The sequence below is a fragment of the Alligator mississippiensis genome, chromosome 12, assembly GCF_030867095.1.
Source record: "Alligator mississippiensis isolate rAllMis1 chromosome 12, rAllMis1, whole genome shotgun sequence".
NCBI classification, from domain to species: domain Eukaryota; kingdom Metazoa; phylum Chordata; order Crocodylia; family Alligatoridae; genus Alligator; species Alligator mississippiensis.
In genome coordinates, this window is record NC_081835.1 from 20488686 (window position 1) to 20515719 (window position 27034).

The 27034-nt window shown below is 48.2% G+C and overlaps 2 protein-coding genes across 6 annotated transcripts in view; one reads left to right on the forward strand and one right to left on the reverse strand.

Annotated features, from left to right (window-relative positions):
• ABHD6 (abhydrolase domain containing 6, acylglycerol lipase) overlaps positions 1-27034 on the reverse strand; it is a 76994-nt gene that overhangs the window by 44359 nt on the left and 5601 nt on the right. Inside the window, exons 2-3 of one of the 5 annotated variants that reach the window (XM_019495467.2) lie at positions 13898-13970; positions 12812-13289 (exon numbers count right to left, since the gene is read on the reverse strand). The gene's annotated coding sequence lies outside the window, so the exon portion shown is untranslated. Of the gene's footprint in view, positions 1-4172; positions 4406-6199; positions 6796-7031; positions 7130-12811; positions 13290-13897; positions 13971-27034 lie in introns of those variants that run through there. The other 4 variants (XM_014596585.3, XM_019495468.2, XM_019495469.2 and 1 more) reach the window with 4 other exon arrangements.
• DNASE1L3 (deoxyribonuclease 1 like 3) overlaps positions 7189-27034 on the forward strand; it is a 41977-nt gene continuing 22131 nt past the window's right edge. The window contains exon 1 of the mRNA XM_059716047.1: positions 7189-7359. The gene's annotated coding sequence lies outside the window, so the exon portion shown is untranslated. The remainder of the gene's footprint in view (positions 7360-27034) is intronic.

Consider the following 27034-nt stretch of genomic DNA (forward strand, 5'->3'; position numbering starts at 1 on the left):
AGAAGGCACACAGTGTGAGTAGCTCCATGCACCAGGCCAGTGCAGAGGGATTCACCCATCTCTGCCTGGCATAGTCCAGGAGGTTTCCAATATGAGTGATATTGGCCAGAAGCATCCTCCAGCACACCCAGGGCACCTCTATCACTGGCACCACCGATAGGGCATTTTTCAGAAGGGGCTCGGAAAAGGTCAGTGCCCTGGGCAACCATGTCTGGGGATCTGGAGGTGGAGACCAATCTCCAGGCCCTGAGGAGGTTTTTGTAGAAACCCAAAAGCTCCTCCAGGTCCTGCTTGGGGAGACCTTGCAGGTAGAAGAGCTGCCGGTCATACTGGTATCCTCAGAGGCAGTGGAAGAAGGTACAGCCAAGCAGAAACCAGATTGCCTAGCTACCAGCACCATATAAGAGCCTCTGCAGAGCTTGAAGTTGAAAGGTGTGGACCTGGTTGCAGAAGCGAATAACAGGCCGTCCCTGTAAGTAAGCTTGAGGAGGTCCCACACCAGGTACAGACTGTTAAAGACAGAGTGCCCTGGAACGGTGTACATCTGGCCAGAGTGAACCACATCTGCCTGCACAGGCAGGCAGCAGCAAGGAGGCTTTTGCTCTGACCTTACAGTACATACCGAAGAGTAAGGCTGGGCACCAGTTTCTCAGGTTGTGGGGGGTCCCCCTTTTTGGGCAGCAGGGTCAGACGGCCCTCTCGCAAAACAGGAGTTCCCCATCCCCTTCGGACTCAACCCAGACTCTGGCAAGGTCCAAGCCGAGGACAGAACTCCACAGTCAGCCCGTCAATGCCCCATACTATGTTGGTGGGCATCAGGCAGAGGGCATCTGAGAGCCTGGTCAGGGTGAGAAGACTCTCAAGTTCAGCCCTGGTCACCCACACTAACCTATGGCAGTCCCCAGAGGTGACCCGAGCAGGGTGTGGGGCCTGGGGCAAGTCAGTCCATGTGCGGGGCCTGGGGTGGTTGCCCCCTCCCAGGGACGACCCTGGCAGTCCCTCCCACAGGACCTGGCAGGTATCAGCATTGGTCAGATACAATGGGAAGAGGTCTGCATAGGAAGCCCTCATCCTTTCTTGCAACTTGGTCCCAGAGATGAAGCAGGTAGCCTGGCAATACCTCCATGGTGAGAGCGACCTCTGGCTACAGGATCAGGGACAACAGGGTGGCCGCCCCACGGGATGTCTCTGGGGGGTGGCTGAAGTAGACCCTGTCTCCCCACTCCAGCTGCCAAAGCCAATTGGCGGCTGGAGTTGTATGGGTCTCCTGCAGGAAAAGTACAGAGTACCCCCTCTCCTGGAAGAAGGAAGGAGAGTACCTGGCACCTGCAGAGACCCATCCTGCAGCCATGCACATTGAAGGTAACCACAGTGAGAGATCTTATTGGTGGGAGCTATTGTTAGGCTTGGTGGGGCTTTCAAAGGTGGCAACACCAACCACAGGGCCCATCAATCCCGCCATCTTGCCAAATACAAAGAGGGAGTCGTAAAAGCTGAGGACCCAGTGATAGTTTTTGGCATTGCTCCACTTGTGTCCCTTGCCTTCCCCCACCAGAGCCCTCACTGAGTTGAGGACTGGGTGGAAATCCCCCCAGTGGTCCAAAGTGAGAGGGAGAGATGCAAGAACTGGAGCAGCTCCTCCCTGGGTACCACTGGGGCCAAGAAGTCTGCCAGCTCTATGGAGCTCACAGACTCCCAGTCGCCCTCCTGCTGGTCCTGTAGTTTGATGGGCTCTTCCTGGCTGCCGGGTGGGGTGAGCATTTCCCTCTCCTCCACCCAAGTGGGAACAGAGGCCCAGGGAAAGGCTGCCACATGGTCCACTACACAGTCCACGGCCATGCCGTCCTGGGCCCCCTAGACATTTTTACAATGCAAGCGCCAGGTGCTTTGAAAAGCACCCAGTGCTGCGTCACTTACAGTTGTATAAATGACAAAATGTGTGTTAGCGTGCAGAAAATGGCAGTGGTATGCTTTTGAACTAATGCAGACAGAAGGTGTTTTAATTCAACAGCACACTGCTGCCATTTTCTCCACACTGACGTGCATTTCGCCACTTATACAACTGGAAGCAATACAGCACCATGAGCGTCAGGTCACATATGGAGCGGACTCAATTAATGGAGTCTGCTCCAACACACCAGATCTCTGGCACATCCGGGCATGAGAATGTATGTGTATAAATGCCTCCTGATACTGGAAGAGGAAGAGATGCAGCCCCTCGGGGTGAGGCAGGGGGTAGCATGGGGAGTGGCACAGCAAATGGCAGGGGTTCCTGTGCAAGGTTCCTTTGGGGTTGGGGAGGTGTTTGGTGGGGGACCCTGTTTCCCCCCCCCTCGGCACCAGGGCCACAGGGGACACTGGAGTAGATTTGATCAGTGTTGGAACATGTTCAGGCATCTGCAGGATGAGAGTGCCCTCCCCAGAGCCCTGAGAAAAGGACTCTTCCCCATCGGGCCCACTAGCATGAGTCCCAGATGCAGACCCCCCACTGGTGGAGATGGCCAGAGGGGGAGGACTCCATTGCTGGACATGCCCCTGGGGTGGCTGGGGCTAAGGCCCCAGTGCCTGCAGTGGTCTGGAGCAGGTCGCAGCCAGCATAATTGGGATCTCCTCCATGAGCTCCTCTACCGCAGCATGGCCATGTCATCCTGGGCCCTCCTCCATGGTGGTAACAATTTATCTTTTTAAATTTTTGTGGGGGTGGGATTTCTGGTGCAGCTGGACAGATGGTGGGCATGACATCAATGTCAGCCCTCATCTTAGGTGATGGGAGGGGAGCCTTCTCCATGTCGGAGGTTCTGAACTGCACCTGAGCCTTGTGCTTCGCTTTGCTCTGGATGCCCGATTGCTGCCTCTATGGGACCAGCACCCACCCAGCCTCAGGGTGGCCCAGGGAGGGGTCATCCTGGGGCACCAGGAGCAGTATGGAGTTATGAAGGGCTGATGGTGGGGTGGTAGGAGCAGGTATTCTTTGGGACCCCACTGGTGGCTGTGGCATGGGGCCCCCTGAATTTGCAGGGGGGGCTGGATGCTGGGGTGCTGGTGGTGGTGGCATCCCTCTCCTTGGCAGGGGCTGCAGTGCCCCCCGTTGCTAACTGAGGGGGCACTCTTAGTGGAGGCGTCCTGGTACCTGGCATTAGAAGCACCTCACCTCCCTTGCCATGTAGCCATAAAGGTCCCCCTCCCTCTGCTGTCAGCTGGATGGTGACTGGATGGTGGAAGGACTGGATATGGCGGAAGCTGGGGTCCTGGCACCCCAGCGAGAGAGTGATGACTGGGGAGAGGACTCTCTCTAGGCCTTGCAGAAAGGGCATGAGGGCCCAGTTAGGACTAAAGGAGGGGACAGGGCTGACCACCAAGGTCCCAAGCTCTTCCAGGGTTTCGAGGGGGACATGTTTGCCCCACACTGTGAGCTCCTTCCTGCCACCTCCAGCGTGACGCCCTCCATGGCAAGGTAGAAGACACCCTTACCATAGCGCCCAGAGGCTGCCACAATCTTCAGGGGGCCCACTGCTAAAGCAAGCACAAGCACATAATTTTCAAAGGGGAGCAGCTCTATTTCAGGCATGTCAAAGTGCACCCCATTGTGCCTGCTGATGGCAGGGAGGGGGCCACAACTGCCTGACATGGTGTGGGCAGAGGAGGCAGAGGACCGAGGTGTTGAGGCTGCAGGGAAACCTGCAGGTCAGATGCTGGGCTGAGCAGCGGGGCTTGCAGAGCTGAAGGAAGGCTGAGTGGGTAGTGCGCTTGCTAATGCTGGTCCTTGCAGGTGCTGCTAATTTGGTTTTGGGGGGACCCTGTGCCCCCTCCTGGGGAGACTGGCCAGGGGGACTTCCCAGGCCCTGCAAGGTCTCCCTCACATCATTGGCTGCCCCTTGGTTGGGAGCCATCAGTGCAGCAGCCCCCTCAGGGGGCTCCTGCCATGGGAGGCTAGGTGGGAAGGAATCAGGTGGGGTGTGGGCTGGGGAGCCACATGCTCCCCCTCTGCCTGTGGGGAGGGGAGAAGGTGGCTTGCTGCAGGGGTGGGGGGGTCCAGGGTGCCTCCTCCAGCTAACTGGGTGGTGTGGTGGGGACAAACAAGCAACACACAGGAGGGAGTGCAGAAGCACACCGCTGGCTTACTCAGCGGTCCACAAGACACTGGGAGAAGTGGAGTGGAGCACAGGACTTACCACAGGAAGGTAGACATGGGGTTGCTGCTGGAGCAGCCAGAAAGCCAGCTGGTGGGGCTGATGATGGAGGGGTCCCACTGGCGTTGTGGGGTCCCCACTTGCTGCAGGAGGCCATGGCAGCAGGTGGCAGCTGGTGGTGGGTGAGGCAGGAGGCCCCCCTGCCCCTACAAGAGGGGAGGGAGGCTCTTGGTCCAGGCAAGGTGGTAGTGGTGGAGGGGACAGGAGCCTGCAGCAGCTCAGCTGGGCTCCTGCTGCTCCATGGCCCGCAGCTCCAGCAGCAGCCAGGGAGGAGTCGTGGCACCCCTAGTGGATACAGGATGTGAGGCAAGATGGGCCTACGGTCTGACCCAGCAAATGGCAATTCTTAGATGCAATGAAGTTTACAGTCAGCTAATGGCATATTCTGGGAGCAAAAGCCAAGAGCACTGCTTCCTAGAGACATGAGCTAACATTAGACCCAAGCTATTTCTCTAATTAAAACTTTCTTGAAAAAGATCCAGAATAAAACCCTGTTACCCAACAGTCACAGGGCTGCCAGAGACGATACATAATTAAGCAGTAGAACAAAGGCAGAAGGGAAAATAGTACTTACACCCCTCCAGAACAGGGCCCAGACAGCTCTTAACCAAATGGCCAAGTGAAAATAATTTGATTCATAAGTATCAAAAGCACAAGGAAGAGCCGAAAGAATTACCACAAAGTACTCATCAGGCAATAAAAGAATCATTTCCATCAATACAACTGACTAACCAGAAGTTTCAAAAGCAGAAAATCCCACTTACCAGTACAGTACGTTACCTGCATTGTCTCACAAGGGCTGTCAGTCAGAGGACTGACATGCCAGGCTAAATGAGATTTGAATCTTAGTCTATACTCTCTCTTTTATGCCAATTCAAGGCCCAGCAAGGAAGAGAAAAAAAATTCTGAGAGAAATAACTCAAGCATTTTTCTTCATTCAAAAAAAGTTAGCCCCAGGTAGGATTCAACAGCACTGCACTGTGTAGCATGATTAAAAGAGGGATGACAAGTCACAAAAACTGAATTAATGTAAACCGGTGATTCCCAACCAGGATGCTGTGGCAACCAGGGGTGCCTTTCAAAAGTACCATGGGGTGTCATGCACTGTTAGGTGTGCAAACATGATTCACAAGATAAACCCAGGGATTTCGAATAGGAATCCATACTGTTAAACACATTCTATTCTGATCTACTGTGACCCTGCCAAGCTCTTTGCAACAGAAAAAAAAATTATCATTTTTCTATAGTCAAAAATGAGTGAAGCCTAAGGACTGGAATCTACTTGAGTCTAACATGGTTGAGAACCATTGACCTTAGCTCATTTAATATCATTCACAAGATTCAAGAAGATTTAAACGTGAAGCAGCAAGATACCAGAGCATCATCCCTCGAGTGCTGCCACTTCTCTAGGATCAGCAGTTTCTCATACGCTGCATCTTGGGGAATGTTACATAATCTACCCAGCAAACTCCTTCTGATGAAGTCATGTTTAGCTAGCGGAGGATAACGGGCATAACCGGGAGTGCTGCTTCCAATGATTACTGAACACAGATGTGTATTTAGGGCTCAGTTTGGCAAAGGGAAGAAAAGGAAAGCTAACCTGTATGAAGCACAAATCTGTGCAAGGTCATGGAGGACTTCTATACTGCGGAAATTATATCTATCATTAAGCAGGCAGACTGAATTCAAACACAGCAGATATCCGCACAGAGCTGTGGGGAATAAAAAAATAATTCTGCATCTGCTCTGTACCTGATTTAGCCAGGTTTGTTCCAAGACGCTTAGCTTCTGACTTGTGTCAACAGATTTTTAAATTCAGAAGCTGGGAGGTTGGTTACACAGTCAGATGATCTATATAAACGCGTCTTATTGTTTATTTGAAATATTTCAAGAAGAAACAATAAAATGCAGCCTTACTACCCCATGAAAGGAATCCCAGGGTTTGAGGAGCCTAGTACAACAGACTGGGCATGCCCGGCGCCACAACGTTCAACTTTTCCTCCTCTTACTTGCTAGCACAATTTGAACCAGGTCAATCTGTCCTCCTTGAAAGCTGCCTCCTGCTTACAACTCCACATCTACGGAGAAATCATGCTGATCGCAACATGACTTATGACATCACTGCCACTATGACATCACGTGCATGTCACACTCTGGAATCTTTCAGCAGCTGTCCGTCACCTGCCGCAAACTATCCGAGACGCCCTGATGTGGAGCCCAGCCGGGAATCCATTCCCGTGAGGACTGGCATTAAGACACGAAACCTTTAGCTTCGACAACCACGGTCTTCAGACGGACGGATGCTCGCGTGGCCTCGCCTTCCCCCCACTGGTCCTTTGTGCGACGCAGGAGGCGCAGGCCTGAATCCGCTCCTCGCCGAAACAGTTTCTCCCTCTGGTGATACCAGGCCGCCAACCACAGCAATGACCCACGACCACCCCGAAAAAATCCAATTCCTCAGGCAGCGCCTGCTAAGGAAAAGCCTCCCTCCTCCTGCCGCCCCCTCTCCCTCGAGCACCGCAGGGGCCCGGGATGCGCGGCACGGTTGCAGGAGGGTGCGCACGGCGCGTCACCTCTGCAGACCCAATGGCCCGGCCCGGCCCGCTGTCACTCACGGACCCGGGGCCGAGGGCGGAAAGGCCACGAGGGTCCAGCCCGCCCGCAGGGCCCCGGGGCGCCGACACGCACGTGCGAGACAGCTGTGCCAGGGGCCTGCGGGGGCGGGGGGCGCGCAGGGACCGCCCTACCCGCGGCTCCTCTCTCTGCCCCCGCCGGGGACCACCACGGGGCAGCCCGGGGAGGAGGCTCCCGCCCGCCCGCCCGCCCGCCCGCCGCGCTCACCCGGCTCCGCTCCGGCCCCTGCAGCACTGGCGGCGGCGGCGCTGCCTCTCCGCGCCTTAAAGGCAGGGCGGCGAGGCCTCCCCCTCCGACAGAAAACGCGGCGGCGCATCCCCGCCCCCGCCCGCCGCAGAGCCCGCCCGGGGGGGGGGCACTTTTCGCTTCCACGACTTAACATTTTGGAAGAGGGAAATACGTATTATAAGACCCAGCTCCACCTCTTCACTGCACAAGGGAGAGCCTGCAGCCAATCCTGGTCAGCGCCTCAGTTGCCTTCCAAGAGACCCGGGGCAGCCTCAATGCTCCTGCTGTTTTTCTAGGTGAAAACCAGGTACCGAAAAGGGACACAAACCCAACTCGTACAAATCCTTTGCAGGTCCCCTTTACTCTGACCACTGCTCTTAAATCTCACACGTTACCAATATTTGCCTTAAGTCCGTGGTTTACGATATATAACTCCCCCTTATTTAGGTTATAATGTTTGTTGTAAAGAGGTGCCATTCGGTGCGAGTTTTAAAGCCTTTTTTAAACAAAGCTTATCATTCAAAAGAAAAGAACACGCCTCTTCTGTTAACTTGGAAGACAACTAATTAACTCTATGTCCAGAGCAGCTGTAACATTGATTAATGATGCTCTTTTGCTATTGATAGCATTTTACACAAGGTGCTCATGTTGGTGTTAAGCAGAAACAGCCATGTCCAGTTCAGTTCCACATGAAAAGCATGCAGATCAGACTGTCCCAAAAAGAAGTGCAAAGCTAGCAATACAAAAAGGGCATTTGCAAGCTTAAAACAGGATTTCCTGCATTTAAAGGACCCCTCTTCACTCCCTTTTAATATTAAACATATAGGGAGCATCCAGACAAGCATGGGTGTGTGGTATATGGCACTGCAGACCTATCTGCAGTGCTACAGACCCCACACGCAAGTGTTTCCCACACTCCCACTTCGCAGCTTGTGGGGGGTTTTGACCCTGGGAAATCCCAGGGTCAAAAAGGCCCAAGCCAAAAAAAAACAGGGCAGTGCACATGGCAGCACTACATGCCACCCAAGACCAGAGCCTGGCCAGCTGGAGCCACACACTGATTGCCAGCCAGGAGCGCTGTGTCTGCATCTCCCAGGGCCCCTAGGACCAGGGCCAGATTAATGCATAGGCAAACTAGGCACGTACCTAGGTCCCTACATGAAGAAGGGGCCCAGTTATGCTTATTTTACATACTATTATTATTGAGTGAAAAAAAGTAGGGGCCCACAAGTTTGTTTGCCTACGGCCCACTAAAGGGCTAATCCAGCCCTGCCCAGGACCCTACGTAGGGCTGCTGGGGACAACAGTTGGTGGCCCCAGCCTCCCCTACCCCACCCGGCATAACCTGCTGCACACCAGAGCGCACATGGCATGGGCTTTCCCTGGGGACAAGTAACAGCAGCACAAGGTATTTATTCAAGCCTTTTGGTACATTCTCTGCTTTGGGCCTGTGCAGAGTTTCCCAACTAAGCCAAGATATTTGGGTTTCAGAATCCCTTCAAGAACATCTGAGGTCATGTGCAGCTGCACCCTTTAGAGAGCCATAGCATCTGCTCCCCTCTTATTATATAAAGCAACAAGAAGCTTTTCAACACTAATTTCCCTGGGTAGTCTTGATTCTGCTTCATCTTCGCAATCAGATACCAAATCCCTTTGCTTTGCTCTTCTTAATTCTGTTTAACATGCTTTCCCTCCCACAGGGCCTTAAATCAATCAGTTTTGGATGGAATTTAACCTTAGAAACCTGCAATTGTTCCTCTATATTAAAAGGTTGCTAATGTTGCAATTAATAGTTTAAAAAGGAGTAAAAGGTAATCAAGGAAAATACGGACCAGGGAGTTTGACCTCACTCTCTAATGTTTGTTTTTGTCAATTGGTTAATGTGTGTGTAGCAGCCTTTGAACCTGGCAGTTGCATATTCATTTATTATGTAATATTATCTTACAAGTACTTTTATAACTTCAGTACCTGGCAAACACATGGTGAAATTAATCCAATACAGAACAAATTCAGGCCATCAGTAAGTGTGACTTTGCTGGATCAAATGGCCTTCCTGATGTAAGAAAAATTGTGTTCCTCGAGCCTCCTGGGACCTTCTGAAGAAGGGAAATAGCTGATAAAGAGTGTTCTGGGGCAGAGTGTATTTGGGTTTTCTGAGAACTTTTGATAAGGTCCCTTATAAAAAATTTATTTGCAAGAAGATAAGGGAGTATTAAAGTACAAGGAAGAGTGTTACAATCTAGTTAGACACAATCCCTGTGCGGACATTACTTGGTTTTGTTTGAACAGATTCAGTGTCAATTTTAAATAAATTGAGATAAAGCTGGATGCATTGAAATCAGGGTTTGCACTAGTTTTAACTCAATCAGTTCTCATGGAGACAAAGCTTAAATGATACCAAAATGGGGTGTGCTTATTCTGAAATAAATAAGGTTTGGACCAAAACAATTAAAGGTGAGAATTATAAGTAAACAAGCTATTTTGTCCTAGTTGTCATGTCCTTAGCAACAGAGACTCAGTGAATCAATATTCCTCTGAATGGAAAGAGGTTGATAGCGGAGGGCTTCAGGGTCTGTATTGAGACATCATGTGACTAAAACAGAATGCAGCTACACCAAAGCTTATCCTCCACAACACACAGGGTTTGCAAGAGCACAGCTCTATCTGTAGCTGGTCATTGATTGCTAGGACCAGAGCAAAATCTCAAGTAAGAAACAAGAAGAATACTGTATTTACTCGAATCTAAGATGAGGGTTCCCCCCCCCCTCCATTGGCATGTCTTAGATTCATGTACAAAGTGGAGTGGGGGGCAGGTGGCTGCTGCAGCTCTGACTGGCCCTGAGCCCAGGCTGGGGCCAGAGTCAGACTCACCCATAGCAGCCCCCTTGCTGCTTGCCGTCTGCAGCTTCTGCCCAACCCCGTTTTCCTCCTCCCTTAAGTTATTGTCAGGCACAGCCCAACTTGACTGGGGCTGGATTCCCTCCAGGGCACAGAGCACATGGCAACTCCATTCCCTGCCTGGCCAGTCAGTAGTGCCAACACTGTTTCATGGACAGCAAGAACTGCTCTTCCATGTGCTGTGTTCCCAGGAGGGAACAGAGCAGTGTCTGACAGAAAATGGCGTGGGTGACAAAGGCAGAGACTGGGGAATGGAGGGGGAAGAGGCAGAGGCTGCCAGGAGCTGGGGGCAAGGGTGTTGGTGGGGGGCAGGATGGCTGCAGGGAGAAGTCAGGGGACAGAGGGCAAGGGGGGCCCCCAGCTACTGCTTTCCCTGTTGTAGCAGTCAGGGTGGGGGGATGAATTCAAGACAATCCTCTGATACTTAGGTTCTATACCTGGAGAGTTATAACAAATTTTAAATTGTGCATATATAGAATCTCATTATTATGGGGGCTGTCTTGAATTCAGGGACATCTTAGATTCAAGTAAATAAGACACTTACACAGTTTGCATCTCACTGTGGCTGACATGCCCCTACCCCAAAGCAATCCCCAGCTGCCAGAACGGTGAAGCCTTGGAGTCAGCAAAAGTAGATACAATTACAACAGCTCTAAAGCAGGTCTTCACTTATGCTAAGGGCCCTGAACCTGTATAGAACAGCCCTGAGCCTGGGTAAAGAAAGTTGGCTTATTTTCTGATTACATCAGCAAAGAGCTGCCAGAAGACAGGCCAAGAGGCAAAACTGGCTAAAAGGTGAGTTTATCCGTGGGTGGAAGTTTTATGAGTCATCAGCATAAAGATGGTATGATAAAAGCACACGATAAGTTGCAGAGGGAGATGAGAAAGGAAAGGCCAGAAATTGAAGGAGTGAGGAGATAGGAGCCCATCAACTGAGAATCTTCTAAGGCAGCATTTCTCAACCCATGGACCATGACCCAAAAGTGGATGACAAGAATATTTCAAAGGGTCGCGAGCTGCGGTAGGGCAGAGGGGTGGCGGGAAGGCATCTGCCCCTTCCAGTGGTGGAAGGGGGCAGGGGAGAGCTGCATGGCTGGGCTGGCAGTACCAGGGCCGGGGCCCATGCTCGCAGGGGCAGGGCGGCTGGGAGATGCTGCTTGGGGAGGTGGGAAGAGCCATGACCAGGCTGCCTGGTGTGGTGCAGCAGCCACAGCACAGGGGAAGGGGGGGCGGGGGGGCACAGGCCTCTTCTCCTCCTCCCTCTGGCGCGTGCTGGGGCCAGACTCACTCCATTGCTACCTGCACGAGCTAGAGCTGCCGCAGGCACTACACTCTGGTCTGAGCGGGATGGGGGCAGCTGGGGGCCCCTCTGGCAGAGGCTTGCAGGTTGCGAGTGAGGGACACCAGCATGGTCGGGGGGGCAGGCACCGGCAGGGGCAGGGAGGTGTGGGTTGGGACAGGCCATGGATCTTTGCAACTGGGTCCCTGTAGGAAAAAGGGTGAGAACCACTGTTCTAAGGGACAATTAACAGCTGCTCTTACCATGTGCTTCAAAAGAGACATCCAAGAGCAGATGGAGAGTGAGGAGCTGTGTCGCTGTGACTGTTGGGCTCTCTGGCAGGAGAATGACCATCTGAGGAAGCTGGGAAGGACTATTTGGACCCTTCCAGCTGCTAAATAGACAGCACCCAAGGGGCATGGTGACTGAGGCACCTCTAGTGTTTTAAAGCTTTGGAAGGATTATAACTGGGGCTCAGAAACATTTCCATCAATACATCTCTAGTCTGCACCAAAGTACTTAAATGTCCCCAATTCCTGAAGTATCCAAGTAGTTAATGATATTTAATGTAAACCGCATGAGAATACTTCTGTCAGAGATTTTACAGATGGGAAATGGAAGCACAGAGAGGCAAGGTGACATGCCAAGTTCTCATAGACAGCCTGTGGCAAAACGAGGTCTCGAACTCAGGTCTTCCAAATACCCCAGCAGCACCCTAATTACTGCATCATCCTTCCCTTTACATACAGGGGCAGCAGTTCACACCTTCGAGCACTGAGTTTCAGTTATTGCTATGACCATCACAGGTGTTGTTAAGACACCCTTTAGTCTAAAGATTAGTATTCCTCTGTTATGTGAAGAAATATTTCTGATAAATTCAAATAGTCTATTAGTATCCTAGCAACAGTCAGATACAGGCCTGTGTTCACTGTCCTATAGTTTCAGCTAAATCCCCTGCTGCGCCTATAATCAACCCTAAGTATTTGACAAGCGGGAGGATGGATCATCAAAACCTACCCAGGCAAGATTTTGGATAAAGAGGATATTTGTTAAGGAACTGCAACAAAAAGCTGTGTTTGTGACTTAGGAAAGATCTAGGGAATCTGTTAATAATACCAGTAGTTACTTAGGAAATGAAAACTGAGACCAGAATTGTAATAGTTACTTTTGGCTGATTGTGTAAACAGATTTCTGAATATCTCCATTTGTCTCTTCATTTGCACTTTACTGTTACTCAGGCTATGACATCTAGTGCAGATGGATACCATAGACTGCCATTTTACTCCATATGAATTAATTTGTTTTGTAATCAAATTGCCTCCTATCACATCATTAAACTCCATATTCCAATCCTAGTGGTGGTGTCAGAATTTAGGCTGAATATTAACACTGTAACATGACCCCAGCCCAGTAGGGGGAAGGTGATTACTTATTTATGACCTAGTTGGGCAAGTATGTATTCTTAATCTGAATAGCAGCATGGTTCAAGTTTACAGAATCAGAAATAACCATCCAACGTATCCAAGAAACAAGGCTGTGAGCTTAATCCACAAAGTAGAAGAACACTGAATATTTCTCCTACCTCAGAAGCCATCTTTCACAGAAGGCTGACATTGATGAAGAAATCAAACATCGCCTTAAAAGTGCAAGTGCAGTCTTCAGATGCCTGAGGAAATGGGTGTTCAAAGATCGTGACATCAGATCCAAAACCAAGCTCATAGTTTATCAACCAGTTGCGATCCCCCATCGTACTGTATGGAGCTGAGACGGACAACGTAGAGGAAACATCTCAAGTCATTGAAGAAGTACCGTCAACACTGCCTGCAGAAGATCCTTCAAATCGAGGAGGGAGACAGACACACCAACATTAATGTCCTCTTGCAAGAAAACACCACAAGCTTTGAGATAATGCTCATTCAACATTAATGACTCCAGGCCAGCCACATCATCCAGATGTCCAACTCCAGACTCACAAAGCAAGTTTTATTCTCCCAGCTCAGTCAGGGTGTACACTCAAGTGGAGGGTAGAGAAAGCACTTCAAGGATGTCTTCAAGGCCAACTTGAAAAAAAATGCAACATCAACATTAAATAATGAGTGACTGTCACCCAGAACCACCCCAAATGGAGAAAGACTCTGCTGCAAAGATCTCAGTACTTCGTAACCTTACAATGACAGCAGGAGACAGAAAAGCAAGAGCAGCAAAAACCGCATGTCGTGGACCAAATCAAGAGTCTGGAGCCACCCACCCTGCATGAAAACATGGGCCCAAGTTCCAGCAGAGTGTGTCAATCTCAGATTAGCCTCATGAGCTATTTTTAGACCCACAGATAGGACAATCATGGAAGACAATCATCCTCTACTGTGAGGGATTGCCTAAGTAGTTTCAACTTGTATTCAGTACCGCATAGTTATGGAAAACTAAAGTTTTGATTGCGCTCAGAATACCACATTTTCACTAAATAAAAGCCTCTATAGCAAACGTGTGTCTATTCCATCAACCAAAGATTCTTCTTACAATGCTTCATCTTCACCTATTTCTACTGAGACCAGTATCAGTGCAGCTTGGTCTTGAATACTTAGAACTATCATGAAAAATCTCAATGGGACTATAAGTAAAACACAGCCCTATGAATAAAGCCACTAGTCATAATTTTAATTATCCTTACTTTTACTCTTCATCAGGCAGAAAGGGTCCAGTATCCAATCAGAAAACATAAAGACTAACACTGTTTCTGGCGTCTAAAACAAGAAAATTAATTTTATACAATTACCCAAGACATATTCACATATGAGGAACTGGTAATAGTACCTGCATATATTAAAACTAGCTGTACAAGATAGTTTGCAATGCTTAGTCATTTACGATCTTAAAATTTTACCATGCAAATATAAATTACATCTTTTTTAAATTACATCTTTGACTACTAGGACATACCACATACTACTAAAATTACACCTTCAGTCATTGTGACATCTTTAAACAGTGCTTTGAAGTTACTAATCCATAATTTTCATGGGTCCGAAGGCTTCAGAATTTTTGTCTTCTTCTCAGATTATCCTTGCCGTCTTCTAAAAATACTGCTAGGTGACCTCTTTCAAGAGCGAGGTTGAAAATGTGATGATGTGATAGTCTTGAAATACATTGGGAATCGGGCTTTTGAATTTTAAATCTGCTGTTTTTTACTGCCATTTATGAAGAGGTTTAAAAACACTTAATCTAAAGAGACGAAACTAGTAGTATTTTTTTCAAAATAAGACAAGGGCATTTTAGAATACTGGCAAATAAATACAGTAAAAATATCAATCAAAGTAAAATAAGGCTCTGCTGATTCAAAGAGAAGATAATTGTCTTGCACACTGAATAATCTGATCTTCTATCACTAAATTTAGAAATGAAACTGTGTGCAATTCCTATTAAATTAGCCTGCAAATAAAACTTGCTGACCATACAAACATTTTGGTCTACAGATAATGTTTTTAAAACTATGTGTACAAAATAGTTTGCAATGCTTAGTCATTTACTACCTTAAAATTTTACCATGCAAATATAAAAATAAACCACACGAATGTGATAAAAGTCAGTAGAAGTCCTCAGAAGAATTCAATTCTTAGTAAATCCAAGGGAAGTAAATGTGCTCTTATAACGACATCTACAATTTTGGGTACAGCACTTTTTGCTTCTTCAAAAGACCTCATATTGCAGGAACAGATTTTTATGCTCAGAGTTGCATTACAAAAGAAGAGCAATACAATAGAGATGCCCAACATCTTTCAGGCCTTGGGCAAAAGTGAACAGCTGCAATCAGTCTGTGCATGGGCGACTGGTGCCTCCCAAGCCTGGTGGGAGCCAGTGACAGAAGGGGGGAAGCCAATTTTAGGGGGGGGGGGCACAAGTGCTCTCCATGCCCCCCTACTAGCCAGAGTGCCTGCTGTCAGGGGGGGCACCAGCACTCTCCCCCTGCACCCCATCTACATGTCACCTATGAGTCTGTGCATGTGTATGAACTCTTCCAGTCAGCTTTGGCAGCAGTTTAAATCAAGCTAGCTCTAGGCTAGGGACAGACATTCAAAAACCCTGAGCCTGAATTGATTCAATCTTTTCAGGTTAGTCTAACCTGGCTAGGCTAAATCAGTTTTGTAACTGGTCAGACATCCCAGAAATGCAGGTACATGCTTGCAGTGGCTCAGGCTAGAAGCTGGGGGGTGCTAGAGCAGCCCACCCTTCCTTCAATAGCATGGAACTGAAGGGAATGTGGCCAGGCTCTGGCACAGTGCTGCAATTAGCCCAGCAGGGAACTGATAACAGTGTTTATCACCCAATTAAGGCAACAACAGAAGGACATTACCAGCTACTTGTTGATTCTGCCTGTTGATACAGCACAGCCTGTAGCCAGCATGTGGTCTACTAGCTAATACACAGACACCTCCTCAGCAAGGCAGAGGGGAGGGGGGAATTCCTGTTTAGCAAGGAGTAGTGAGGGGGAGAGGGGAAGCAGCCTGAAGTCTCTGAAGCTCTGGCCAGGGAGCGGAGGGGAGGGGCCAGCCCTGCTGTGGAGCAGAGAGCCCCACCCAGCCCAGAGAGCATGCCAGAGCTTCAGAGACTTCAGGCTGCTTCCCCTCTCCCCTTATCTTAAACCAGCAAAGGGGTCTGCGACAGACATTACATAAACCAGTTGGAGCCAAATCAGTTAATTCTGATACTACATTGTAACTTTCCGTGCCTGTCTGGAGCTCCCCACTTAGGCTTTTCTAGCTACCCTGAGCCAACTGCAGTCCTGTGGGCCAACAGTTTGCCCCGACACTAGTTACCTAAACCACTTCCTGCCACGTATTTGATGGAAATTTTAATCTTTGGGGTTGCTGTTACTCTCAGCTCAGAGATGTCTTGCTAAGGTCAGTTGTTAGTGCAAGGATCTTGGGACTCCACCTCCACTACACTCTACCTAGTGCCAACCTGTTGTTACTTTGATGTTGCACGGATGCAGTGTTGTTACCAGTCATCACTCTCATTCTGTCCTGTAGGTCTGTTGTCATCCTCTCAGCCCTCTCCACTGTAGGGCTTCCAGGTCTCCTCTTCTGGTATAAACCTTTGATAATAGTTGGCCAAACCCAGAAAGGAGCATGTTTGGTTTTTTGTTTGAGGAGGTTTATATTTCTCTATGGTCTCTACTTTGCTTGCCAGTGGGCGTATGGACCCCTGTCCCACATGAAACCCAAGGTAGTTGGTCTCTTGCATTCCCAATGCACACTTGTTAGGGTTCGCGGTCATCTTAAACTGGCATAGTTTTTGTAATACTGTTCCACATGTTGCTGACGTTCCGGCCATGACTGAGAGTAAATTACAAGATCGTCAATGCCAATGAACAGCAAAAGGAGCTGAGGTGGATCATTGACAAATTTGGTGATGTATTCAGCAAGGTACCTATCTTGCGCAATCTTGAAGTGTGAGCCTGTTGGGCCCACTCCCAAACTAATAAACGGTTCATAGATTCATAGATGTTAGGGTCGGAAGGGACCTCAATAGATCATCAAGTCCGACCCCCTGCATAAGCAGGAAAGAGTGCTGGGTCTAGATGACCCCAGCTAGATACTCGTCTAACCTCCTCTTGAAGACCCCCAGGGTAGGGGAGAGCACCACCTCCCTTGGGAGACCGTTCCAGACCTTGGCCACTCGGACTGTGAAGAAGTTCTTCCTAATGTCCAATCTAAATCTGCTCTCTGCTAGCTTGCGGCCATTGATTCTTGTAACCCCCGGGGGCGCCTTGGTGAATAAATACTCACCAATTCCCTTCTGTGCCCCCGTGATGAACTTATAGGCAGCCACAAGGTCACCTCTCAACCTTCTCTTGCGGAGGCTGAAAAGGTCCAGTTTCTCTAGTCTCTCCTCGTAGGGCTTGGTCTGCAGGCCCTTGACCATACGAGTTGCCCTCCTCTGTACCCTCTCCAGGTTATCCGCATCCTTCTTGAAGTGTGGCGCCCAGAATTGCAAGCAGTACTCCAACTGCGGTCTGACCAGCGCCCTATAGAGAGGAAGTATCACCTCCCTGGACCTATTTGTCATGCATCTGCTGATGCACAATAAAGTGCCATTGGCTTTTCTGATGGCTTCATCACACTGCCGGCTCATGTTCATCTTGGAGTCCACTAGGACTCCAAGATCCCTTTCCACCTCTGTGCCACCCAGCAGATCATTCCCTAGGCTGTAAGTGTGCTGGACATTTTTCCTCCCTAGGTGCAGCACTTTGCATTTCTCCTTGTTGAACTGCATCCTGTTGTTTTCTGCCCACTTGTCCAACCTATCCAGGTCTGCCTGCAGCTGTTCCCTGCCCTCCGGCGTGTCCACTTCTCCCCATAGCTTTGTGTCATCTGCAAACTTGGACAGAGTACATTTCACTCCCTCATCCAAGTCACTGATGAAGACATTAAAGAGTATCGGTCCAAGGACCGAACCCTGCGGGACCCCACTGCCCACACCCTTCCAGGTCGAGACCGACCCATCTACCACGACTCTTTGGGTGCGACCCGCTAGCCAATTCACCACCCACCGGACTGTGCAGTCATCCACATCACAGCCTCTTAACTTGTTCACCAGTATGGGGTGGGATACCGTATCGAAGGCCTTCCTGAAGTCTAAGTATATGACATCCACCCCTCCTCCTGTGTCCAGGCGTTTCGTAACCTGGTCATAGAAAGAGACTAGGTTGGTCAGGCACGATCTGCCCGCCACAAACCCATGCTGGTTTCCCCTCAGCATAATTTGCCCTGCCGGGCTCTCACAAATGTGAGCCTTGATAATTTTTTCAAAGACTTTACCAAGGATGGAGGTGAGACTGACCAGCCTGTAGTTGCCCGGGTCCTCCTTCCTCCCCTTTTTGAAAATGGGAACCACGTTAGCCCTTTTCCAGTCTTCTGGGACTTGGCCCATGCGCCACGAGCGTTCGAATATTCCCGCCAGTGGCTCTGCAATGATGTCGGCCAGCGCCTTCAGCACCCTCGGATGGAGCCCATCAGGGCCTGCCGACTTAAAGGCATCCAGTTCTTCCAAGTGACTCTGCACCACCTCAGGATCTACGTATGGAAGTCTGGCGCCTTGCTGCTGCCTCTCTACAACCCCAATGAGAGACTTGTCGTGCCCCTCACTTAGGAACACTGAGGCAAAGAACTCGTTGAGGAGTTCAGCCTTGTCCCCCCTATCTGTCACCAATTGTTTCTGCCCATTTAGCAGTGGTCCTATTCCTCCCTGGGCCTTCCTTTTACTCCCAATATATCTAAAAAACAATTTCTTGTTGTCCTTTACTTGGGTTGCCATCCTCAGCTCCATGGTAGCTTTGGCCTGCCTAACTGCCTCCCTACAAGCACGAGCAGAGGAGGTATATTCCTCTTTAGTGATCTCACCCTGTTTCCACTTTTTATATGCTCCCCTTTTGGCCCGTAGGCTGCCCTGGATTTCTCTGGTCAGCCATGGAAGCCTCCTGGCCCCTTTCCCTCTTTTGCCTCGCTCGGGGACCGTCTTGCTTTGTGCCCGAAGAATCGTTTCCTTTAGGTACAGCCACCCTTCTTGGGCTCCCATCCCATCAAAACTCCTACTCTGCAGTGCTTCCTTGACTAATCGCCTGAGTGCATTGAGATCAGCTTTCCTAAAGTCTACCAAGTGCATTGAGATCAGCTTTCCTAAAGTCTAGCACTTCTTCCTCAGAGGAACCAGGCTCTTCTTCCTCTGCTATCCAGCCTTCTACTTGGGGCCATCCCTTTCTTTCCAATTCTGCTTGTTTTACTTTGTTTAGGACATCGTATAATGGGGGCCAATCTCTCCCCATGGTCATTTCCCCATCAAGCTCTGAGGCGAAACCCACCTTCATCTGGCCTGCTCTTTTGGCTATTCTAGCCCTCACATATCCCCTCTGATACCTTTCAACCCTGCCACAGATGCACCTCATCCTAACTGGCTTGCACCATGTTATGGCGTTTTCTGGTGTCATGCCAGATCATATGAGCATCTGCAAACAGCCTGTGTTGAGTGTGGCCCATCAAGCCCGTCCCACTATCTATGCTGTAACGTCAGGGTGGTCCCACACCGTAACCTCACTGCCCTCGCTGAAGCTACAGTCCATCTCTTCCACAGGTTTTCTATTATCTCGCCTTTCCCGGGGCCCTGTGGTGCCACCTGCTGGTCTCCAACAGTGGTGTGGTCCTTGAGGACACTCTCTAGCCACGTCCAGTATGCCCACAAGGTAGCACAATATTTTCTTCCCTGCCTATCTTGAAAGGCCTCGATGACATTCCTCCTCCCTACGGTACTGGCTCCTCTCACTTTTATAAGATTTTTCCTTCACCGTCTCTACTTCTGATGCAGCATAGGCTTTGGCAATTCTCTGGGCCTCTTCAGCTAATTTAGGCAGATGTCACCTTACCCATAATTGCAACCCTCCCTCTAGGTCTCGGATAAACTGTTCCAACAGTATTTGGTCTGCGAGTGCCTCCCTGCCTACTGTGGCTGGGGGAACCCAGCTGTCTAACAGATCTCTTAATAGCTGCATCAAGATCTGGGGTTTCTTATCATCTTTCTCCTTTTTAGCTCTAAAGAGTCTCCTGTAGTGCTCTGGGGTTAATTCGAACCAATGTAGAATTGCCTGCTTGACTGTCATAGTCATACGCTTCATCCCTGGGGAGGGCCCTATATGCTGCTTGGGCCTTTCCAATCAGTAGTGACCCTAACTGCCCAGCCCACAGGAATCTATCCAGTCCAGTTTGTATAGTGTTCCCTTCAAAGGCCTCTATAAATGCTTCAGCATCATCGTCTTTCGACATTTAGTGCATTTTAAAAGGCAGACAAGTTATGCCTCAGCCATTCATTTTGCTGTAGGGCTTGTTGCTGTTGGACCTTAAGTACTTTCATCACCGCTTGTAGTGTATGTTCTAACAGCTCTACTTGTGGTATCATGTTGACCTCCATTTTGGTGTCGGCCTCCAGGGTTCCATTAGCTCTTTAGAGCTAGTCCCCCTTATTCCTGGTGAATGCACCAATTTGTAATTTGGCGTCCCTGTCCAGAGTTCCCCGCTTAGGCTTTTCTAGCCACCCCAAGCCACCTGCAGTCCTGTGGGCTGACAGTTTGCCCCTGACACCAGTTACGTAGACCACTGAAGCTTCTTGTCTGCCATGCCATGTCCTTGATGGAAATTTCATCTTGGGGGTTGCTGTTACTCCCAGCTTAGGTGTCTTGCTAAGGTCGCTTGTCAGCATGAGGATCTTGGGGCTCCACCTCCCCTATACCCCACCTAACACCAACCCGTTGTTACTTTGGTGTTGCACAGACACAGTGTTGTTACCGATCATCGCTCTCATTGTCCTGTAGGTCTGTCATTGTCCTCTTGGCCCTCTCCACTGTAGGGCTTCCAGGTCTCCTCTTCCAGTAGGTGTACTGACTCCACCAAGTCTCCGGGCTCCTATGTTTTGTGGATGAAGACCCCTGAATCTGAGTGATTCCACACAAAACTGCATTCCATTCTCTCATCACATTTTCATTTCTCCATCTCATCCCTGCCAATCACAGTTATTGCACTGTTGAACCAGAAATATTTCAACTGCAGCTAAAAATATAAAATAGAATTAACAATGACACATCAAGAAAGAAAGATGCAGCAGTCTTTAAAATGTTCTCTGTTCCAAGGAGCAGCAGCCAACTGAGCAGGCACGGCCTGTTCTATGAGCGGCAAGGCTCACATGTCCCCAACGCTGTCAGCTTTCTGCCCAAGTTATTAATCTTGAGAGTGAGTGGAAGGTACTATATCTCTCTCAGGAATTGCAGCCAGTCCCTAACTGGATTTAGTGGCATGAGACATAGTTGTCTATGAGAGTTTGATGCACAAGCATGAAGGGCAAAGACTTGTTCAGTATGGATGAATGACCAGGGTGAGGTATCACACCTTCCCCTCCTTTCTTCCCTGATTTGTTCACTCTGGTGCTCCCTGATTCTGCACTGCATCTATTACTCTCTCCTGCTGTCTTTATTTGACAGTAGATTCACCACCAAAATCCAGATGCAGAGAGTCTGAGGTCTGAAGGGAACATGAGGTCATTTAATTTGATCACAAAACACACAGGGCAGAGAATTTTACCTAGCTACCTCTTTATTGAGCCCAATAACTTTCACAAATGCATCTCCTCTACAATGGCAATGATTTGAAGAAATTAAAGGTATATCTTCACAGCAAAGGTAGCCCAAGCTCATACTACTGATACCCAGATTATTATGTGACAATAAAGTTGTAGCTTGTTCCAGCTAAAGACATAAGAGCGAAGATATAACCCAGCACCGTGGTCCCTGACAATGTCCTCTCCCAAAGTACAGCTTATGCCTGGCCATAAGCAATTTACTTTTCTGAACTGGGAGGCACAGAGAACTTTACACAGGAGCCCAGGAAGGACAAACTCTACTACAATACACTGCCAGGAACTCAGAGTGACCTGGGGAAACGTACCACAAAGAACTATGGGAAACCCTGCTAGAAATCCAACCCAGTGTATGGGCTGGCCTGGAGCATTTGCAGGTGCAGTAACATTGGGTACAGCAGCACCGTTATGAAGGCACTCAGAGGTCATGCATGTTGTGTACACAAAGCAGTTCTCTCTACCCATTTGCTTGTAAACTGCTTGTTCTTTTTACAATAAAACAAAAAGCCATTGAATCACATCCACTTCATCAGGGAATCAAGTCCCTGTATCACCAGAAAGAAATCTGCTTTGTTGAGATCTTCTCTAACTTTCTAAAATGGAAAAAAGTCTCAACATATCCTATTTTTAAATTTAGTTGGTTCGTTGTTTGTCAGCCATGAGAGTCAACCCTCACCTTTTCCCCTGCATCAGGCATTTAAGAAGTAGAAAGAAATCCCTTGTAAAGTGCCAAGTTTGGAGAAAGCTGTATTGTGACAGTGTCTATTTATAGGTATATGCTGGCCACGATAAGCTTCAGTATTGTTGTGAAAACCCAAGCATGCTTTCCCCAAGGAGCAGAGCTGATGGAGAATGCTTACAGACCTCTACAGCTGCCCAGTATGACTGGGGAGGCTGCTAGCAAACACCACGGGACAACATTTGTGCTAGAAGACTACTGGAATCTTGTTGACTCCAGTGCTGAAGAACTTGAACCCAGTGGGCTGCTTTAGACACCGTCACATGTGACAAGCGAGACATAAGGAATAAATGTTCGTCACAATGAGCAGATGTAATACAGTTCTAACCCACAAACAAATCTTCCTCGGTGTCAGCACTGCCTAGAAATGTAAATCCCAATGAGATCCTGCCCTTCTGACCATTGACTTCCTGGTACAAAGGGGAGAGGCACAAAGAATATTTGTCCTGCTTCTCACATGTGGTTTCATTATATAAGGGGCAAAGATCCACTCTGCAGTTTCTTCTTGCTGACCTCTTGCATAGCAACTGTGTGGAAGGTTAGGGATTGTCTCTGTTTACAGGCAGAAAAATAAATTATAGAACCTTTGCTAACACCATGCCCCCTTCACCACGCCAGACAGACAAAGTGGAAAGAAGTGATTCCGATTGATAGAGATAAAATAAGGCACCTTATGAAATCCTGTCTCCCAAAAATAAGCCAGCTGTTCCTCCACTTTCCCTATGGCTAAGGTTTGACTGAGCCAAACTTTGGTAGGTCATGGAGACACATCTGCACTCACTCTGCCTCTAAGGCACATCCTTCCCCAAGACAGAACAGAAAGAGTGACTGTGCAGGAGGCACCCTGGGGTGAAACAGTCTCCTCAGGAAGGAGTGACATTTTAACCATCAGAAGAAGGTTGAGCTGAGGCCTCAACATGTATTTGCTAATGCCCTCCTAGCCCCAGCTGCAGGCATTTAGATTCCCAGTTTGGCAGCCTCAATGACCATCTGGAGTGAGATGTGGGAAAGGAGCAAATGGGCCTGGCAGGGCTAAATCTGGGAGCCAACAAGCATTTGCCCCTGCACAAGCTCCTCAGCCCTGCTCAGGGAGATCCTGCCTCACATTCTCTGGAGTGTCACCATTTTTTCTACTTTCAGCATGTGAAAGGCCACACTTCTGACTAACAAATAGTATCTTCCTGACCAAATGCATTAACATCTACAGCTTGCTTCAAGGTCAGATGTATTAAAAAATCAGTAATAAATTAGACACAAAAGTGCAGCGTTGGAGTGATTTGGTAGCCATGATGATCCAAGAATTATGCAAGAGGGCAGAATTTCTTAGGGTGATATCTTTTATTGGACCAACAGTATAGCTGGGATAGAGTTAGACAAGCTTTCAAATGCTAGACATTCTTCACCGGGTCGGAGTGATCTGAATGACCACTCTCACATAAATGTGGCATTAACAAACAAGAAACTTAAGGCCATTGTGTGTCTGATCATCAGCATTTCCTGAGAACACATGTACCAGACGCAAAGGACCTACAAACCAGAAACATCAGGTTTTTCACCCTCTTGTCACCAGTCACACACACAAATGGCTGGTAAACAGTTTGTGTCTCTAGTATATTAACAGAAGTATCCATGTCCAATTACATCTGGTTCAAAAGGTAACAGAGAAACCAACAAGACATTTAAATAGTTAAGCAACCGTTGTGTGAAGAACCTACCATTTGCTGAAGCAGCACCGTACCTCAGCATTGGTGAGGCTGCAGCTGGAGTACTTCATCCAATTCTGGGCTCCACACTTTACAAAGGACATGGAGAAGCTTGAGAGAGTCCAGAGGAGAGCCATGTGCATGGTCAATGGTCAAGCGAGCTGGCCTTATGGGAAGAGGCTGAGGGACATGGGACTCTTCAGCCTGGAGAGGCGAAGGCTCAGGGGGGACTTGGTGGCAGCCTATAAGTACATCAGGGGTGTGCATCAGGATCTGGGGAAACATCTGTTCACTAGGGCTTCCCAAGGGAAGATGAGGTCAAGCAGTCACAAACTGCTGGAGGACCGTTTTAGACAGGATATAAGAAAAAATTTCTTTACCATCCAAGTCTCCAGAGTCTGGAATAGACTCCTCCCAGAAGTGGTGCAAGGACCTACTCTGGAAACGTTCAAGAAGCGTTTGGATGATTATCATGCTGGGATCATCTGACCTCAGCTGACTTCCTGCCCTTCAGCCAGGGCTGGATCTGATGTCTTGTGAGGTCCCTTCCAGCCCTAATGTCTGTGAAATCTACCTAGACTCCTGACGGCCCCAGGCAAACTTTTAGTATCAGCCCCACCTTCACCAGAGATAATGATAATAATTTTTAAATTACCATTTTCGGGCCCCCTTTCTGTCCAGGCCCTGGGTGGCCGCCCAGTTTGCCCAGGCCTGTATCTGGCCCTGCACTGCAGGGAGGCCTAAAATTGTCAGAACCAGCTTCCTAAAAACCCAAGAACCATTACAGGGCTAATGCCTTCTGTTTCTTTAAAAGCCAGCAACACATCCCAGTTACTTCTATTCCTCACTAAGACTAACCATGCGTGAGGCCTCAAAAAGGGGTCACAGTAACAATCCTTACGTAACGTTTACAATCCTTATGTAATGTTTGGACCAGCAGATAGGTCTCATTTACTGTCCACTTTTATCCAGTTTTTGTAAAACAAAAAACAAAGGACTCTTTATCTTCATTTTCCTCTCTGCAATAGTTCAGCAAGCTGAGGTTGTGTTTCATGACCCTGGAAGAAATAACTTGTCTCTGATTTGCTCAGTTAGAAGACCTTTTGTAGGGGGCTGTCTCCAGTTGATACAGGAGGTGGCCGATTTTCTCACTTGTCAGCTATTCTTGAAGCTGATACAGTATTCCCCCATCTATCATCTCCCTCTGTTCTTCTAGGTGCTGTAACACAGCCAAAGAGACTTGAAAAAAGGTTCAGATACATCTGAAGGGTGGGAAGCAAAACATGTCCTGCTGTAAAAAGCTGAAGGCTATAATACACCCAGGACTTCGCCCACAGATACTGTGCTGTGTCTTCCCCTTCTCAGGTGTATTGGGTGGCACAGTATGGGGTGGGATATGGCTAGAACAGGTAATGAAGATTATATCGTAATGTGAATTCAAGCATCCCAGCTGAAACTGAACTGTTACAACCGCCCTGCAAGAAATCTGGCTTGTCCCATGTTGTAGTTCTGCTGCCTGGAATAGTCTTTCCTAAATTGGTTTATTCTCAAGAAATGACCCTCATTCATAACTGGGGGACTGATGCAAAACCAGGCCTGAGCTAGGATACTGTGCATACTTTATCCTCACTGCTTTCCCCTCCCTAATGGTAGAGCTTTTAAATTAATTCTTAATGAGTTTTGCAGTAAAGGGCATTTTCACACCTGCTGTGGGGGGGGAGGGTGCTTTAATTACAGCATCTCTGAGAGCCTCTCTAATTAAAGTGCATGCAGCATGTCATATATTAGTGTCCCCATGCTTCAAAATGGCAGCAGGGACGCTTTAAGTAAAGCTCGTCAAACAAGCACATTATTTTCCCTTTGCAGATTGGCTATTAATTAGCTACTTTGTTAAAGGCAACTAATGCTGTACTTTTTGATATACATCTGTCCTGAGCTCTAGCAAGCCTGCAGTGCTTAGAAAACCAACTTGCAACAAAGAGAAGACAAAATATTGTTTTCTGTGTTACAGCCCTATAAGAAAAAGAAAATCTCTGATTTTTGAGTGCCTTATTTTTGTGGTCTCCAAAGCATGCCTTATTTTCAGGGGTGTTAGGCACAATGCCTGGCATTGACTTGGCCTCCAGTTTCAGGTGCTCAAGATAGGCAAAAATCAAGCCCAAAGCACCTCCAGCTGGGCAATCAAAACCTGTTATCACATCTGAAATTTTGGGCTTTGACCCATCTGTTAGTTTCAGTGGTGGTAAAGCAATGCCATCATCCCACAGGGCTATGGATACTTCACTCTGTGGCTCACAGGCACCGTAGAAATGCACAGTTATCCCATTTAAAATCCAATATCCTGCAGCTCCTTCAGGCTAGAAATCTAAGTCCCATACTATCAGAAAGGATACATTTCTAGCTTTTAAAAGGAGGTGAGCAGCACTTAATACCTCTAGACATTGCCAAGATGTCCTATTTTAAAGCTAAGACAATTTATATACAGAAAAGCTATTTTAGGCATTTATTCGACTATTTAAACATTTCCTTCAGGGGCCTGTTCATTCCACAGATTTCATGAAAAATTGGCAAGGATCAAGCCTAGATAAGAACATATTTGCATATTCTATTCATGATGCGTGTGGGATCGTTGGGTGGTTGTTGGATGACCGAGCCTGGAGAACTCCTGATTTTGGTACCTGTCAGCAATGTTACAATTCCAAACTCATGAGAGTGCAACTTTCCACCTCACCACACTAGGAGGCATTCTTGCTTTCTCCCTCACTCACTTTCTCTCTGGAGAGATAATAGCAATGCCATTGCTAAGGTACATGTAGCTATATTTATTTATAAATAGCTACTATAAATCCACTTCTTTAATCTCTGCCCTAATTTTCCCATCAAGAAAGCAATTTCCCCTGACATTTTACATGCCACAAAGCTGCTCAAGGCAGGTTTTTTTGTTTTTGGGTTTTTTTGAGAATTTAGAAAAAAGTTTATAAAGGAGTTTGGTGTTTAAAGGGTTGATATTTAATTTTTTTTCTTCTCATTGCTTTTTCTGAAAGGATTCCAAACTTTTTCTCTTTGTATCTTCAACATGATTGAGCTGCAAACAGTGCTCTTGCTTTGTTGAACGGACAGGGGAGATTTTTTTTTTCTTGAGATATAGGCAGTCAGGCAGCAATGGCAACAGGGCATGATTAGGTGGGAG